The following is a 13,410-nucleotide window of genomic DNA, read 5'->3' on the forward strand; positions in this document are numbered from 1 at the left end:
CTTGGTATTCCTCATGTACTTATGAATATGTGAAATCATGCTGTAATTTTTTTATTTCATTGCTGTCTGTGTTCCATGAAGTCAGGGGTACTGTCTAATTCACCTCTCTGTTCTTAATGACCCACAAAAGTACCTGGCATGAAACTGGTCATAGATTAATATATTTTGAGTGAATGAGTGAAAGTAGGTAAAATGGTATAATTTACTCCAGTATTAGTGAGACTGAAACAATTGTATATATTTATTTATTGACCGTTATAGTTTTGCTTTTGTTGATTGACCATTAATGTTATTCACCCTTTTTTTCCATTGGAGGATATTTACTGTTTTGATTTTAAGAATTATTTATATGTAAAACTATCCTTTGTCATTTTTCAGATATTACCCTGGCATCCATTGTGTTACTTATTTTTGCTTCTTCACCATCATTTATTATAGTCTCTTTTGTTTCCTTTACTGGTTCAGTTTATATTAACATCATGAATTCTTAAATATACATTTCCCCTAAAATTTTTACCCTGTTTTTTCGTTTGTCTATTCCCATAATAGTACCACTGAGTTAAACTACTCTACTTGTGGTATCTGATTACACAAGTCCTATTTTAAAAATATTTCTTACTTACTCTTACTTCCTTATTGATCTAAGTGAACATCTTGCAAAATTTGAAGTAAAAATCCCTGGCTTCTTGATGTTACATTTGATTAGAGAATACTTTGGAGAGGGTTGGCAACTTTAAAATATTTAGTCTTTGTAACCAACAACGTAGTGTGTCTCTGTTCAATTTATTTAAGTGTTCTTTACGGTCTTTAGTCAAGTTTTATAGTTTTCTGCTCATGGGTCCTGCATATTTTATCTAGTTTACTCTTAGTTTATATTTTATTGTGTAAATCTGAACACACTATATTTTCCATTATACCTTCTAACTAGTTTTTTTCTGCCATGCTTGCAGTTTGTATATTATGTAACTCAGTCCCTTATTAATATTTCAATAATTCAAACATATTTCATTCAATTTCTGTCATAGTTACAGGACTGGTAATGTTATCATTTTCCATCACTGATGATACTCTTTTTTTTTCTGGATTTATAACCTATTTATCTGGTCTTATAACTTAAGTAGTGTTAAATAAAGGTAATGAGAATGATCATATTTCTTGTATTCTTGACTTTAGTAGGGAAGAATTTAGCATTAGAAATACATATGAAATATATACGATGTGTAATATATATAAATACAAATGTATAGATAAACAGTTACATAAATATAAATGAGAAATCTATAAACCATCATGTTTCTAACCTTTTAGCTTTCTTAATTTTCAAAACATGAATGAGACTTTCACCAGTTGCCTTTTTCTTATTATGTTCGGTTAGCCACTGTATAATACATCATTAGTTTTTGATGTAGTGTTCAGTGATTCATTAGTTGCATATAACACCCAGTGCTCATCACCGCATGTGCCTCCTTAGTACCCATCACCCTGTTACCCTATCCCTCCACCCCTCCCCCCGAAACCCTCAGTTTGTTTCCCAGGGTCCATAGTCTCTCATGGTTGGTCTCCCTCTCTGATTTCTCCCCCTTCGGTTTTCCCTCCCTTCCCCTATGGCCCTCTGTGCTATTGCTTATGTTCCCCTTAAGAGTGAAACCATATAATTGTCTTTCTCTGCTTGACTTACTTCACTTAGCATAATCCCCTCCAGGTCCATCCATGTCGATGCAAATGGTAGGTATTCATCCTCTCTGATGGGTGGGTAATATTCCATTGTATATATGGACCACATCTTCTTTATCCATTCATCTGTTGAAGGGCATCTCGGCTCCTTCCACAGTTTGGCTATTGTGGACATTGCTGCTATGAACATTGGGGTGCATGTGCCCCTTCTTTTCACTATATCTGTAACTTTGGGGTAAATACCTAGTAATGCAATTGCTGGGTCATAGGGTAGCTCTATTTTTATTTTTATTTTTTTAATATTTTATTTATTTATTTGACAGAGAGAGAGCGAGAGCAGGAACACAAGCAGGGAGAGTGGGAGAAGGAGAAGCAGGCTTCCCGTGGAGCAGGGAGCCCAATGCGGGGCTCGATCCCAGGACCCTGGGATCATGACCTGAGCCGAAGGCAGACGCTTAACGACTGAGCCACCCAGGCGCCCTGGGTAGCTCTATTTTTAACATCTTGAGGAAACTCCAAACTGTCTTCCAGAGTGGCTGTACCAGTTTGCATTCCCACCAACAGTGTAAAAGGGTTCCCCTTTCTCCACATCCTCGCCAACATTTATTTTTCCCTGTCTTGTTAATTTTTGCCATTCTAACTGGTATTGGTGGTATCTCATTGTGGTTTTGATGTGTATTTCCCTGATGGCTAGTGATATTAAGCATTTTTTCAGGTGTCTGTTAGTCATTTGTGTCTTCCTTGGAGAAGTGTTTGTTCATGTCTTCTTCTCTCCATTTTTTGATGGGGTTATTTGTTTTTTGAGTGTTGAGTTTGAGAAGTTCTTCATAGATTTTTGGATACCAGCCCTTTATCTGTAATGTCATTTGCAAATATCTTCTCCCATTCCGTGGGTTGCCTCTTAGTTTTGTTGACTGTTGCCTTTGCTGTGCAGAAGCTTTTTATCTTTATGAAGTCCCAAAAGTTCATTTTTGCTTTCGTTTCCCTTGCATTTGGAGACATGTCTTGCACCATTTAGGTCTTTCATCCATTTTGAGTTTATCTTTGTGTGTGGTGTAAGAGAATGGTCCGGTTTCATTCATTTTTATGTAGCTGTCCAATTTTCCCAGCACCACTTATTGAAGAGACTTTTTTTCCAATTGGTATTTTTTTCTGCTTTGTCGACGATTAGTTGACTATAGAGTTGAGGGTCAATTTCTGGAGTCTCTATTCTGTTCCATTGTTCTATGTGTCTGTTTTTGTGCCAATACCATGCTATCTTGGTGATTACAGCTTTGTAAGATAGCTTGAAGTTAGGCACTGTGATGCCCACAGATGGCCTAATTCTTTTTCAACATTCCTCTGGTGATTTGGGGTCTTTTCTAGTTCAAAGAAATTTTAGGATTATTTGTCCCAGCTGCTTGAAAAATGCCAATGGTATTTTAATAGGGATGATATTGAAAGTGTACATTCCTCTGGGCAGGATAGATATTTTAACAGTGTTTATTCTTCCAATCCATTAGCATGGAATGTTTTTCCATCTCTTTGTGTCTTCCACAATTTCTTTCGTAAGTGTTCTGTAGTTTCTAGAGTGTAAATCCTTTACGTCTTTGGTTAGGTTTATTCCTATGTATCTTATGGTTTTTGTTGCTATTGTAAATGGAATCAATTCCTTAATTTCTCTTTCTACAGTTACATTGTTAGTGTCTAGAAAATCAACTGATTTATGTGCATTGATTTTATATTCTGCCACAATGCTGAATTTCTGTATGAGTTCTAGTAATTTGGGGGTGGAATCTTTTGGGTTTTCCATATAAAGTGTCACGTCATCTGTGAAGAGAGTTTGACTTCTTCTTTGCCAATTTGGATGCCTTTTTATTTCTTTTTGTTATCTGATTGCTGATGCTAGGACTTCTAACATTATGTTGAACAATAGTGGTGAGAGTGGGAATCCCTATTGTGTTCCTGACCTTAAGAGAAAAGCTCTAAGCTTTTCCCCATTGACAATGATAGTCACTGTGAGCTTTTCATACATCCTTTTTATGATATTGAGGAATGTTCCTTCTATCCCTATACTCTGAAGAGTTTTAATCAAGAAAGTTTACTGTATTTTGTCAAATGCTTTGTCTGCATCAATTGAGAGGATCATATGGTTCTTGTCTTTTATTAATGTGCTCTATCATGCTGATGGATTTGCAAATGTTGAACCACCCTTGCAACCCAGGAATAAATCCCACTTGGTCATGGTATAAAATCCTTTAATGTACTGTTGGATCCTATTGGCTAGGATGTCTTTTTTTTAAATTTTATTTTATTATGTTAGTCACCATATATTACATCATTAGTTTTTGATGTAGTGATCCATGATTCATTGTTTTTGTCTAACACCCAGTGCTCCATGCAATACGCGCCCTCCTTAATACCCATCACTGGGCTAACCCATCCCCCTAAAACCCTCTAAAACCCGCAGTTTTTTTCTCAGAAGTACATAATCTCTCTTGGTTCGTCTCCCCCTCCGAATTCCCCCCCCTTCATTTTTCCCTTCCTACTGTTTTCTTTTTATTAACATATAATGTATTATTTGTTTCAGGGGTACAGGTCTCTGATTCATCAGTCTTACACAATTTACAGCGCTCACCATAGCACATACCCTTCCCAATGTCCATCACCAAGCCACCCCATCCCTCCCACCCCCCACCACTCAAGCAACTCTCAGTTTGTTTCTTGAGATTAAGAGTCTCTTATGGTTTGTCTCCCTCTCTGGTTTCATCTTGTTTCATTTTTTCCTCCTTTCCCCTATGATCCTCTGTCTTGTTTCTCAAATTCCTTATATCAGTGAGACCATATGATACTTGTCTTTCTCTGATTGACTTATTTCACTTAGCATAATACCCTCTAGTTCTATCCACGTCATTGCAAATGGCAAGATTTCTTTTTTCATGGCTGCATTATATTCCATTATATATATATATATAAATGGAGAATATATATATATAAAATGGAATATATATTATATATATTATATATTATATATATATATATATAATATATAATATATATACACCACATCTTTATCCATTCATCTGTTGATGGACATCTTGCATCTTGGCTCTTTCCATAGTTTGGCTATTGTGGACATTGCTGCTATACATACTGGGGTGCACGTACCCTTCGGATCAGTACATTTGTATCGTTGGGGTAAATACACAGTAGTGCAATTGCTGTGTCATAGGGTAGCTCTATTTTCAACTTTTTGAGGAACCTCCATACTGTTTTCCAGAGTGGCTGCACTAGCTTGCATTCCTACCAACAGTGTAGAAGGGTTTCTCTTCTCCACATCGTTACCAACATCTGTCGTTTCCTGACTTGTTTAGCCATTCTGACTGGTGTGAGGTGGTATCTCATTGAGGTTTTGATTTGTATTTCCCTGATGCTGAGCGATGTTGAGCACTTTTTCATGTGTCTGTTGGCCATTTATGTCTTCATTGGAAAAAATGTCTGTTCATGTCTTCTGCTCATTTCTTGATTGAATTATTTGTTCTTTGGGTGTTGTGTTTGATAAGTTCTTACAGATTTTGGATACTAGCCCTATATCTGATATGTCATTTGCAAATATCTTCTCCCATTCTTTCAGTTGTCTTTGATTCTATTGACTGTTTCCTTTGCTGTGCAAACCCTTTTTATCTTAATGAAGTCCCAATAGTTCATTTTTGCCCTGGCTTCCCTTGCCTTTGGCGATGTTTCTAGGAAGTAGTTGCTGCGGCTGAGGTCGAAGAGGTTGCTGCCTGTATTCTCTTCAAGGATTTTGACGGATTCCTGTCTCACATTTAGGTCTTTCAACCATGTTGAGTCTATTTTTGTGTGTGGTGTAAGGAAATGGTCCAGTTTCATTCTTCTGCATGTGGCTGTCCAATTTTCCCAACACCATTTTTTGAAGAGACTGTCTTTTTTCCACTGGACATTCTTTCCTGCTTTGTCAAAGATTAGTTGACCATAGAGTTGAGTATCTATTTCTGGGCTCTTTATTCTGTTCCATTGATCTTTGTGTCTGTTTTTTGTGCCAGTACCATACTGTCTTGATGACGACAGCTTTGTAATAGAGCTTGAAGTCCAGAATTGTGATGCCACCAGAATAGGTTTTCTTTTTCAATGTTCCTCTGGCTATTCGGGGTCTTTTATGGTTCCATACAAATTTTAGGATTATTTGTTTGATTTCTTTGAAAAAAGTGGATGGTATTTTGATAGGGATTGCATTAAATGTGTAGATTGCTCTAGGGAGCATAGACATTTTCACAGTATTTTTTCTTCCAATCCATGAGCATGGAACGGTTTTCCATTTCTTTGTTTCTTCCTCAATTTCTTTCATGAGTATTTTATAGTTTTCTGAGTACAGATCCTTTGCCTCTTTGGTTAGATTTATTCTTAGGTATCTTATGGTTTTGGCTGCAATTGTAAATGGGATCGACTCCTTAATTTCTCTTTCTTCTGTCTTGTTGTTGGTATATAGAAATGCCACTGATTTCTGTGGATTGATTTTATATCCTGCCACTTTACTGAATTCCTGTATGAGTTCTAGCAGTTTTGGGGTGGCATCTTCTGGGTTTTCCACTAAAGTATCATATCATCTGCAAAGAGTGAGAGTTTGACTTCTTGTTTGCCAATTCAGATGCCTTTTATTTCTTTTTGTGGTCTGATTGCTGAGGCTAGGACTTCTAGTACTATGTTGAATAGCAGTGATGATAGTGGCCATCCCTGCCATGTTCCTGACCTCAGGGGGAAAGCTCTCAGTTTTTCCCCATTGAGAAGGATATTCGCTGTGGGTTTTTCATAGATGGCTTTTATGATATTGAGGTATGTACCCTCTATCCCTACACTGTGAAGACTTTTGATCAATAAAGAATGCTGTACTTTGTCAAAAGCTTTTTCTGCATCTATTGAGAGGATCATAGGGTTCTTGTTCTTTCTTTTATTAATGTATTGTATCACACTGATTGATTTGCAGATGTTGAACCAGGCTTGCAGCCCAGGAATAAATCCCACTTGGTCATGGTGAATAATCCTTTTAATATACTGTCGGATCATATTGGCTAGTATTTTGGTGAGAATTTTTGCGTCCATGTTCATCAGGGATATTGGTCTGTAATTCTCCTTTTTGATGGGGTCTTTGTCTGGTTTTGGGTCAAGGTAATTCTGGCCTTATGAAATGAGTTTGGAAGTTTTCCTTCCATTTCTATTTTTTGGAACAGTTTCAGAAGAGTAGGTATTAATTCTTCTTTAAATGTTTGGTAGAATTCCCCTGGGAAGCCATGTGACCCTGGGCTCTTGTTTGTTGGGACATTTTTGATAACTGCTTAAATTTCTTTAGTGGTTATGGGTCTATTCAGGTTTTCTATTTCTTCCTGGTTCAGTTTTAGTAGTTTATACGTCTCTACGAATGTATCCATTTCTTCCAGATTGTCTAATTTGCTGGCATATAGTGGCTCATAATATGTTCTTATCATTGTTTGTATTTCTTTGTTATTGGTTATGATCTCTCCTCTTTCATTCATGATTTTATTTATTTGGGTTGATTCTCTCTTCTTTTTGATAAGTCTGGCCAGGGGTTTATCAATCTTATTAATTCTTTCAAAGAACCAGCTCTTAGTTTCGTTGATCTGTTCTACTGTTCTTTAGGTTTCTATTTCATTGATTTCTGCTCTGATCTTTATTATTTCTCTTCTCCTGTTGGGTTTCGGCTTTATTTGCTGTTCTTTCTCCAGCTCCTTTAGGTGTAGGGTTAGGTTGTGTATTTGAGATATGAATTTAGTGCCATTGTATTGCCTCTAAGGTGACTGTTCCTGTATATTGTCTCTATTCCTTTCTGGTCTTTGTTACTTTTAGGCTCTCTCTTTGGTTAGAGGACCCCTTTCAATATTTCTTGGAGGGCTGGTTTGGTGTTTGCAAATTCTTTTCATTTTTTAATTGTCCTGGAAGCTTTTTATCTCTCCTTCTATTTGCAATGACAGCCTAGCTGGATATAGTATTCTTGGCTGCATATTTTTCTCGTTTGTGCTCTGAACATATCATGCCAGTCCTTTCTGGCCTGCCAGGTCTCTGTGGATAGGTCTGCTGCCAATCTAATGTTTCTATCATTGTAGTATACAGACTTCTTGTCCCGAGCAGCTTTCAGGATTTTCTCTTTGTCTCTGAGATGTGTAAGTTTTACTATTAGATGTCGGGGTGCTGACCTATTTTTATTGATTTTGAGGGAGGTTCTCTGTGCTTCCTGGATTTTGATGCCTGTTTCCTTCCCCATATTACAGAAGTTCTCTGCTATAATTTGCTCCAATATACCTTCTGCCCCTCTCTCTCTTTCTTCTTCTGGGATCCCAATTCTAATATTGTTTCGTCTTATGGTATCGCTTATCTCTCAAATTCTTCCCTCGTGATCCAGTAGTTGTTTCTCTCTCTTTTTCTCAGCTTCTTTATTCTCCATCATTTAGTCTTCTATATCACTAATTCTCTCTTCTGCCTCATTTATCCTTGCAGTTAGAGCCTCCATTTTTAATTGTACCTCATTAATAGCCTTTTTGATTTCGACTTGGTTAGATTTTAGTTATTTTATTTCTTCAGAAGGCGATTCTCTAGTATCTTCCATGCTTTTTTCAAGCCCACCTAGTATCATCATTCTTAACTCTAGTTCCGACATCTTACTGATGTCCATATTGATTAGGTCCCTGGCGGTCGGTACTGCCTCTTGTTCTTTTTTTTTTTTTTTTTGAGGTGTGTTTTTCTGTCTTGTCATTTTGTCCAGGGAAAATTGATGAATGAGAGAACAAAATGCTAACAGGTAATAACGACCCCAGAAAAATACACACTAAACAAATCAGAAGATACCCGAAACTGGGAGGAAAAGAAAGGGAAAAAAAAATGAATATGATTAGGCTGGTGAATAGATCAGAGCCACACACTAGATTTTGGGCATATTTTGGTCTGTTAGAAGAAACTGCCTCCAAAATTTTAAAGAAAAACTTATGTGTGTATAAAAATAAGGGTAAATATGATGAAGTGATGGAATATAACTGTAAAGATGAACATTACAAAAGATTTTATAAAAGGAATTGATAAGAAGTTGGTTGTAAAAAGAAAGAAGAAAAATTAAAAAAAAAAAAAGAATGTGATCAGGCAGGAGACTAGAACAAAGCCATACACTAGAGATTTAGGGTATTTTTTGGTCTGTTAGAAGAAACTGTATCCCAAAATTTTAAAGAGAGAAAAACTTATATATATATACACAAAAAATAAGGTTAACTGCAATGAAGGGCTAGAATATGACTCTAAAAATGAAAATTAAAAAAGATTTTCTTTATTTTTTTAAAGATTTTATTTATTCATTTGTCATAGAGAACAAGTAGGCAGAGAGGCAGGCAGAGGGAGAGGGAGAAGCAGGCTCTCCGCTGAGCAGGGAGCCCAATGCGGGACTCGATCCCAGAACCCTGGGATCATGACTTGAGCCGAAGGCAGCCGCTTAACTGGCTGAGCCACCCAGGCACCCCAAAAAAGATTTTTTTTCCATATGTGTATTTTATTTTATTTTTTTTATTACCCTTGGTTCAAATTCTTTTTTTTTTAATTTTTTTATTGTTATGTTAATCACCATACATTACATCATTAGTTCTTGATGTAGTGTTCCATGATTCATTGTTTGTGCATAACACCCAGTGCTCTACGCAGAATGTGCCCGCTTTATACCCATCACCAGGCTAAACCATCCCCCCACCCTCCTCCCCTCTAGAACCCTCAGTTTGTTTTTCAGAGTCCACCGTCTCTCATAGTTCATCTCCCCCTCCAACTTACTCCCCTTCATTCTTCCCCTCCTGCTATCTTCTTTTTCTTTTTTCTTAACATATGTTGCATTATTTGTTTCAGAGGTACAGATCTGTGATTCTACAGTCTTGCACAATTCACAGCGCTCACCATAGCACATACCCTACCCAATGTCTATCACCCAGCCACCCCATCCCTCCCACCCCCCACCACTCCAGCAACCTTCAGTTTGTTTCCTGAGATGAAGAATTCCTCATATCAGTGAGGTCATATGATACATGTCTTTCTCTGATTGACTTGTTTCACTCAGCATAACACCCTCCAGTTCCATTCACATCGTTGCAAATGGCAAGATCTCATTCCTTTTGATGGCTGCATAATATTCCATTGTGTATATATACCACATCTTCTTTCTCCATTCATCTGTCGATGGACATCTTGGCTCTTTCCATGGTTTGACTATTGTGGACATTGCTGCTATAAACATTGGGCACCCCAAAAAAGATTTTAAAGAGAGACATTGATAAGGTAAGATGTTGGTTGAAAAATTTAAAAAAATAGAAAAAATAAAAATAAAGAAAAATTTAAAAATTAACTTTGAAAGACTAAAGAATCATGGGGGAAAAGGCCATGGATTCTATGTACTGTTTTCCCCTAGCGCTGGAGTGCTGCAGTTCTCATTGACTGATAAATTTGGTCTTGGCTGGCTGTTCTTGCTGATCTTCTGGGGGAGGGGCCTGTTGCAGAGATTCTCAAGTGTCTTTGCCTGAGATGGAATTGCACCGCCCTTCCTAGGGGCAAGCTAGGTAATCTGCTCGGGTTTGCTCTTGGTAGCCTTTGTTCCCTGCAAGCTTTATGTATAGCTTTGGAGGACGAGAATGAAAATGGCAGCCTCCCATTCTTCACCCCGGAGGAGCTGAGAACTCGGGACCCCACTCCTCAGTGCACCCCCAGAGAAAAGCAGTCAGTCACTCTTGTCTCTCTGGTCTCTGGCTGACTCCGTGTTCACCCAGCCTGTGACTAAGCATTTCTATCTCTGGCACACGACCCTGTTTGGAGTCTCCAAATACAGCAGATTCCTGAAGTGCACTCCCGCGCCCCTCCTCCTAGGGGAGAAAGGGGATTCTCCCCAGATCTCCCACTTGTTGGGTCCCTGCTGGAAGAGTAGTGACCTGACTGTGTCACAGATCACGGTTTATGGCAACCCCGATCTGAGAGCCCACTTCTTGACTCTGTCTCTGCAGCCGGCTTCCCTGCTCCGATACCTGTGAGTTCTGCCCCACTTAGGCACCCTTGGTCTTTCTGTGACCCCAAGGGTCCTGCGACCACAGTGTCCCAGTGAGGATTCCACCCCCTGCTTAGCCACTGGAGTGACTTCCCTCAGCGGAGCCGACTTCTAAAAGTTCCAATGTTGTGCTTTGCTGCTCTATTACTTGCCGGTAGGCAGCTGATGGAGGCTCCCTTCCCCCTGCAGTCTATCTTCACAAATATCACCTTGGATTCACTTCTCTAGCACGTCCTACCTTCCAGAAAGTGGTCGCTTTTCTGTTCATAGAGTTCCTGCTATTCATTTCTTTGATCTCCTGTTGAGTTTGTAGGTTTTCAGAATGGTTTGATACCTATCTAGCTGAATTCCTGGGACCAGATGAAATTTAGGTCTCCTACTCCTCTAACATCTTGTTCCTCCCTCGCCTATTGGCTAGGCTCTTGTTGAGTATTTTGGCATCCCTGTTCATCAGAAATATTAGTCTGTAATTCTCCTTTTTGACAGGGTCTTTGCCTGGTTTTGGGATCCAGGTAATGCTGGCCTCATGGAAGGAGTTTGGAAGTTTTCCTTCTGTTTCTATCTTTTGAAACAGCTTCAGTAGACTAGGTGTTTTTTCTTATTTAAATGTTTGGTAGAATTCCCCTGGGAAGTCTTCTGGCCTTGGAGTTTTGTTTTTGGGGAGGTTTTTTATTACTGCTTCGATTTTGTTCCTGATTATTAGTCTATTCAGATTGTCTCTTTCTTCTTGTTTCAGTCTTGGTAGTTTATAAGTTTCCAGGAAGGCATCCATTTGTTCCAGGTTGCTTAATTTGTTGCCATATAGTTGCTGGTAATAATTTCTTATAATCGTTTCTCTTTGGTTTTAGTTATGATCTCTTCCCTTTCATAATTTTATTAATTTGGGTCCTTTCTCTTTTCTTTTGGGTAAGTCTGGTCAGTGGTTTATTGATCTTATTAGTTCTTTCAAAGAACCAGCTTCTAGTTTCGTTGATCTGTTCTACTGTTTTTCTGGTATCTATTTCATTGATCTCTGCTCTAATCTTTATTATTTCTCTTCTCCTGCTTGGTTTAGGTTTTATTTGCTGTTCTTCCTCCAGCTCCTTTAGGTGTGAGGTTGTGCATTTGGGATTTTTCTAATTTTCTGAGAGAGACTTGGATGGCTATGTATTTCCATCTCAGGGACCGCCTTTGTAGTATCCCATAGGTTTTGGACTGAAGTGTTTTCATTCTCATTAGTTTCCATGAATTGTGTAAGTTATTCTTTAATTTCCTGGTTGACCCAGTTATTCTTTAGCAGGATGCACTTTACCTTCCAAGTGTTTGAATTCCTTCCAAATATTTTCTTGTGATTGAGTTCTGATTGCAAGGCATTGTGTGTTACCAGACCATTGTTGTCTGATAACGTGCAGGGAATAATCTCAGTCTTTTGGTATTGGCTGAGACCTGATTTGTGAATGAGTATGTGGTCTATTTTGGAGAAGGTTCCGTGTGCATTTGAGAAGAATCAGTGTTCTTTTGTTTTAGGGTGGAATGTTCTGTATATATCTATGAAGTCCATCTGGTCCAGTGTGTCATTCAGAGCTCTTGTTTCTTTTTTGATCTTCTGCTTAGATGATCTGTCCAATGCTGAGAGTGGAGTTTTAAAATCTCCTACTCTTAATGTATTATTGTCGATATGATTCTTTATTTTGATTAACAGCTGGCTTATGTAGTTGGCTGCTCCCATGTTGGGGGCATAGATATTTACAATTGTTAGATTTTCTTGTTGGATAGATGCTTTAAGTATGATGCAGTGTCCTGCATCTCTTAATGTAGGCTTTGGTTTAAATTCTAATTTGTCTGATATAAGAATTGCTACCCCAGCTTTCTTTTGAGGTCTGTTGGCATGAGTAATGGCTCTCCATACCCTCACTTTCAGTCTGGAGATGTCTTTAAGTTCAAAATGAGTCTCTTATAGACAGCATATGGATGGGTCCTGTCTTTGTATCCAATCTGCAACCCTGTGCCATTTCATGGGAGCATTTAGGCCATTCACAGTGAGAGTAACTACTGAAAGATATGTATTTATTGACATCCTCTTGTCTGTACAGTCCCTTTTTCTGTGTATTGCTTTTGTAAATTTCTGGTCTTTATTTACTCTTGGGGTCTTTCTTCTTTTATAGAACCCCCCCTTAATGTTTCTTGCAGTGCTCGCTTGCTGGTCACATATTCTTTCAGTTTCTGCCAGTCCTGGAAGCTCTTTATCTCTCCATCTATTCTGAATGACAGCCTTGCCAGATAAAGTATCCTTGGCTGCATGTTCTTCTCTTTTAGTACCCTGAATATGTCTTGCCATCTCTTTCTGGCTCGCCAGGTCTCTGTGGATAGGTCTGATATTATTCTGATGTTCCTCCCTCAGTACGTAAGAAATCTCTTCCCGCTTGCTTCTCTCAGGATGGCTTCCTTGGTTCTAAGATTTGCAATTTTTACTATTATATGCCGGGGTGTTGGTCTGTTCTCATTGATCTTGGGAAGGGTCCTCTTTGCCTCTTGGACATGAGTGCTTGTTTCCTTCCCCAGATTAGGGAAGTTCTCAGCTATGATTTGCTCAAATATACTTTCTAGTCCTCTCTCTCCACCCCCTCGGGGATCCCAGTAATTCTGACATTGGAAGGTTTCATGGTGTCGTTAATCTCTCTAAGTCT

Source organism: Zalophus californianus, chromosome X (assembly GCF_009762305.2).
Source record: "Zalophus californianus isolate mZalCal1 chromosome X, mZalCal1.pri.v2, whole genome shotgun sequence".
NCBI classification, from domain to species: Eukaryota; Metazoa; Chordata; class Mammalia; order Carnivora; family Otariidae; genus Zalophus; species Zalophus californianus.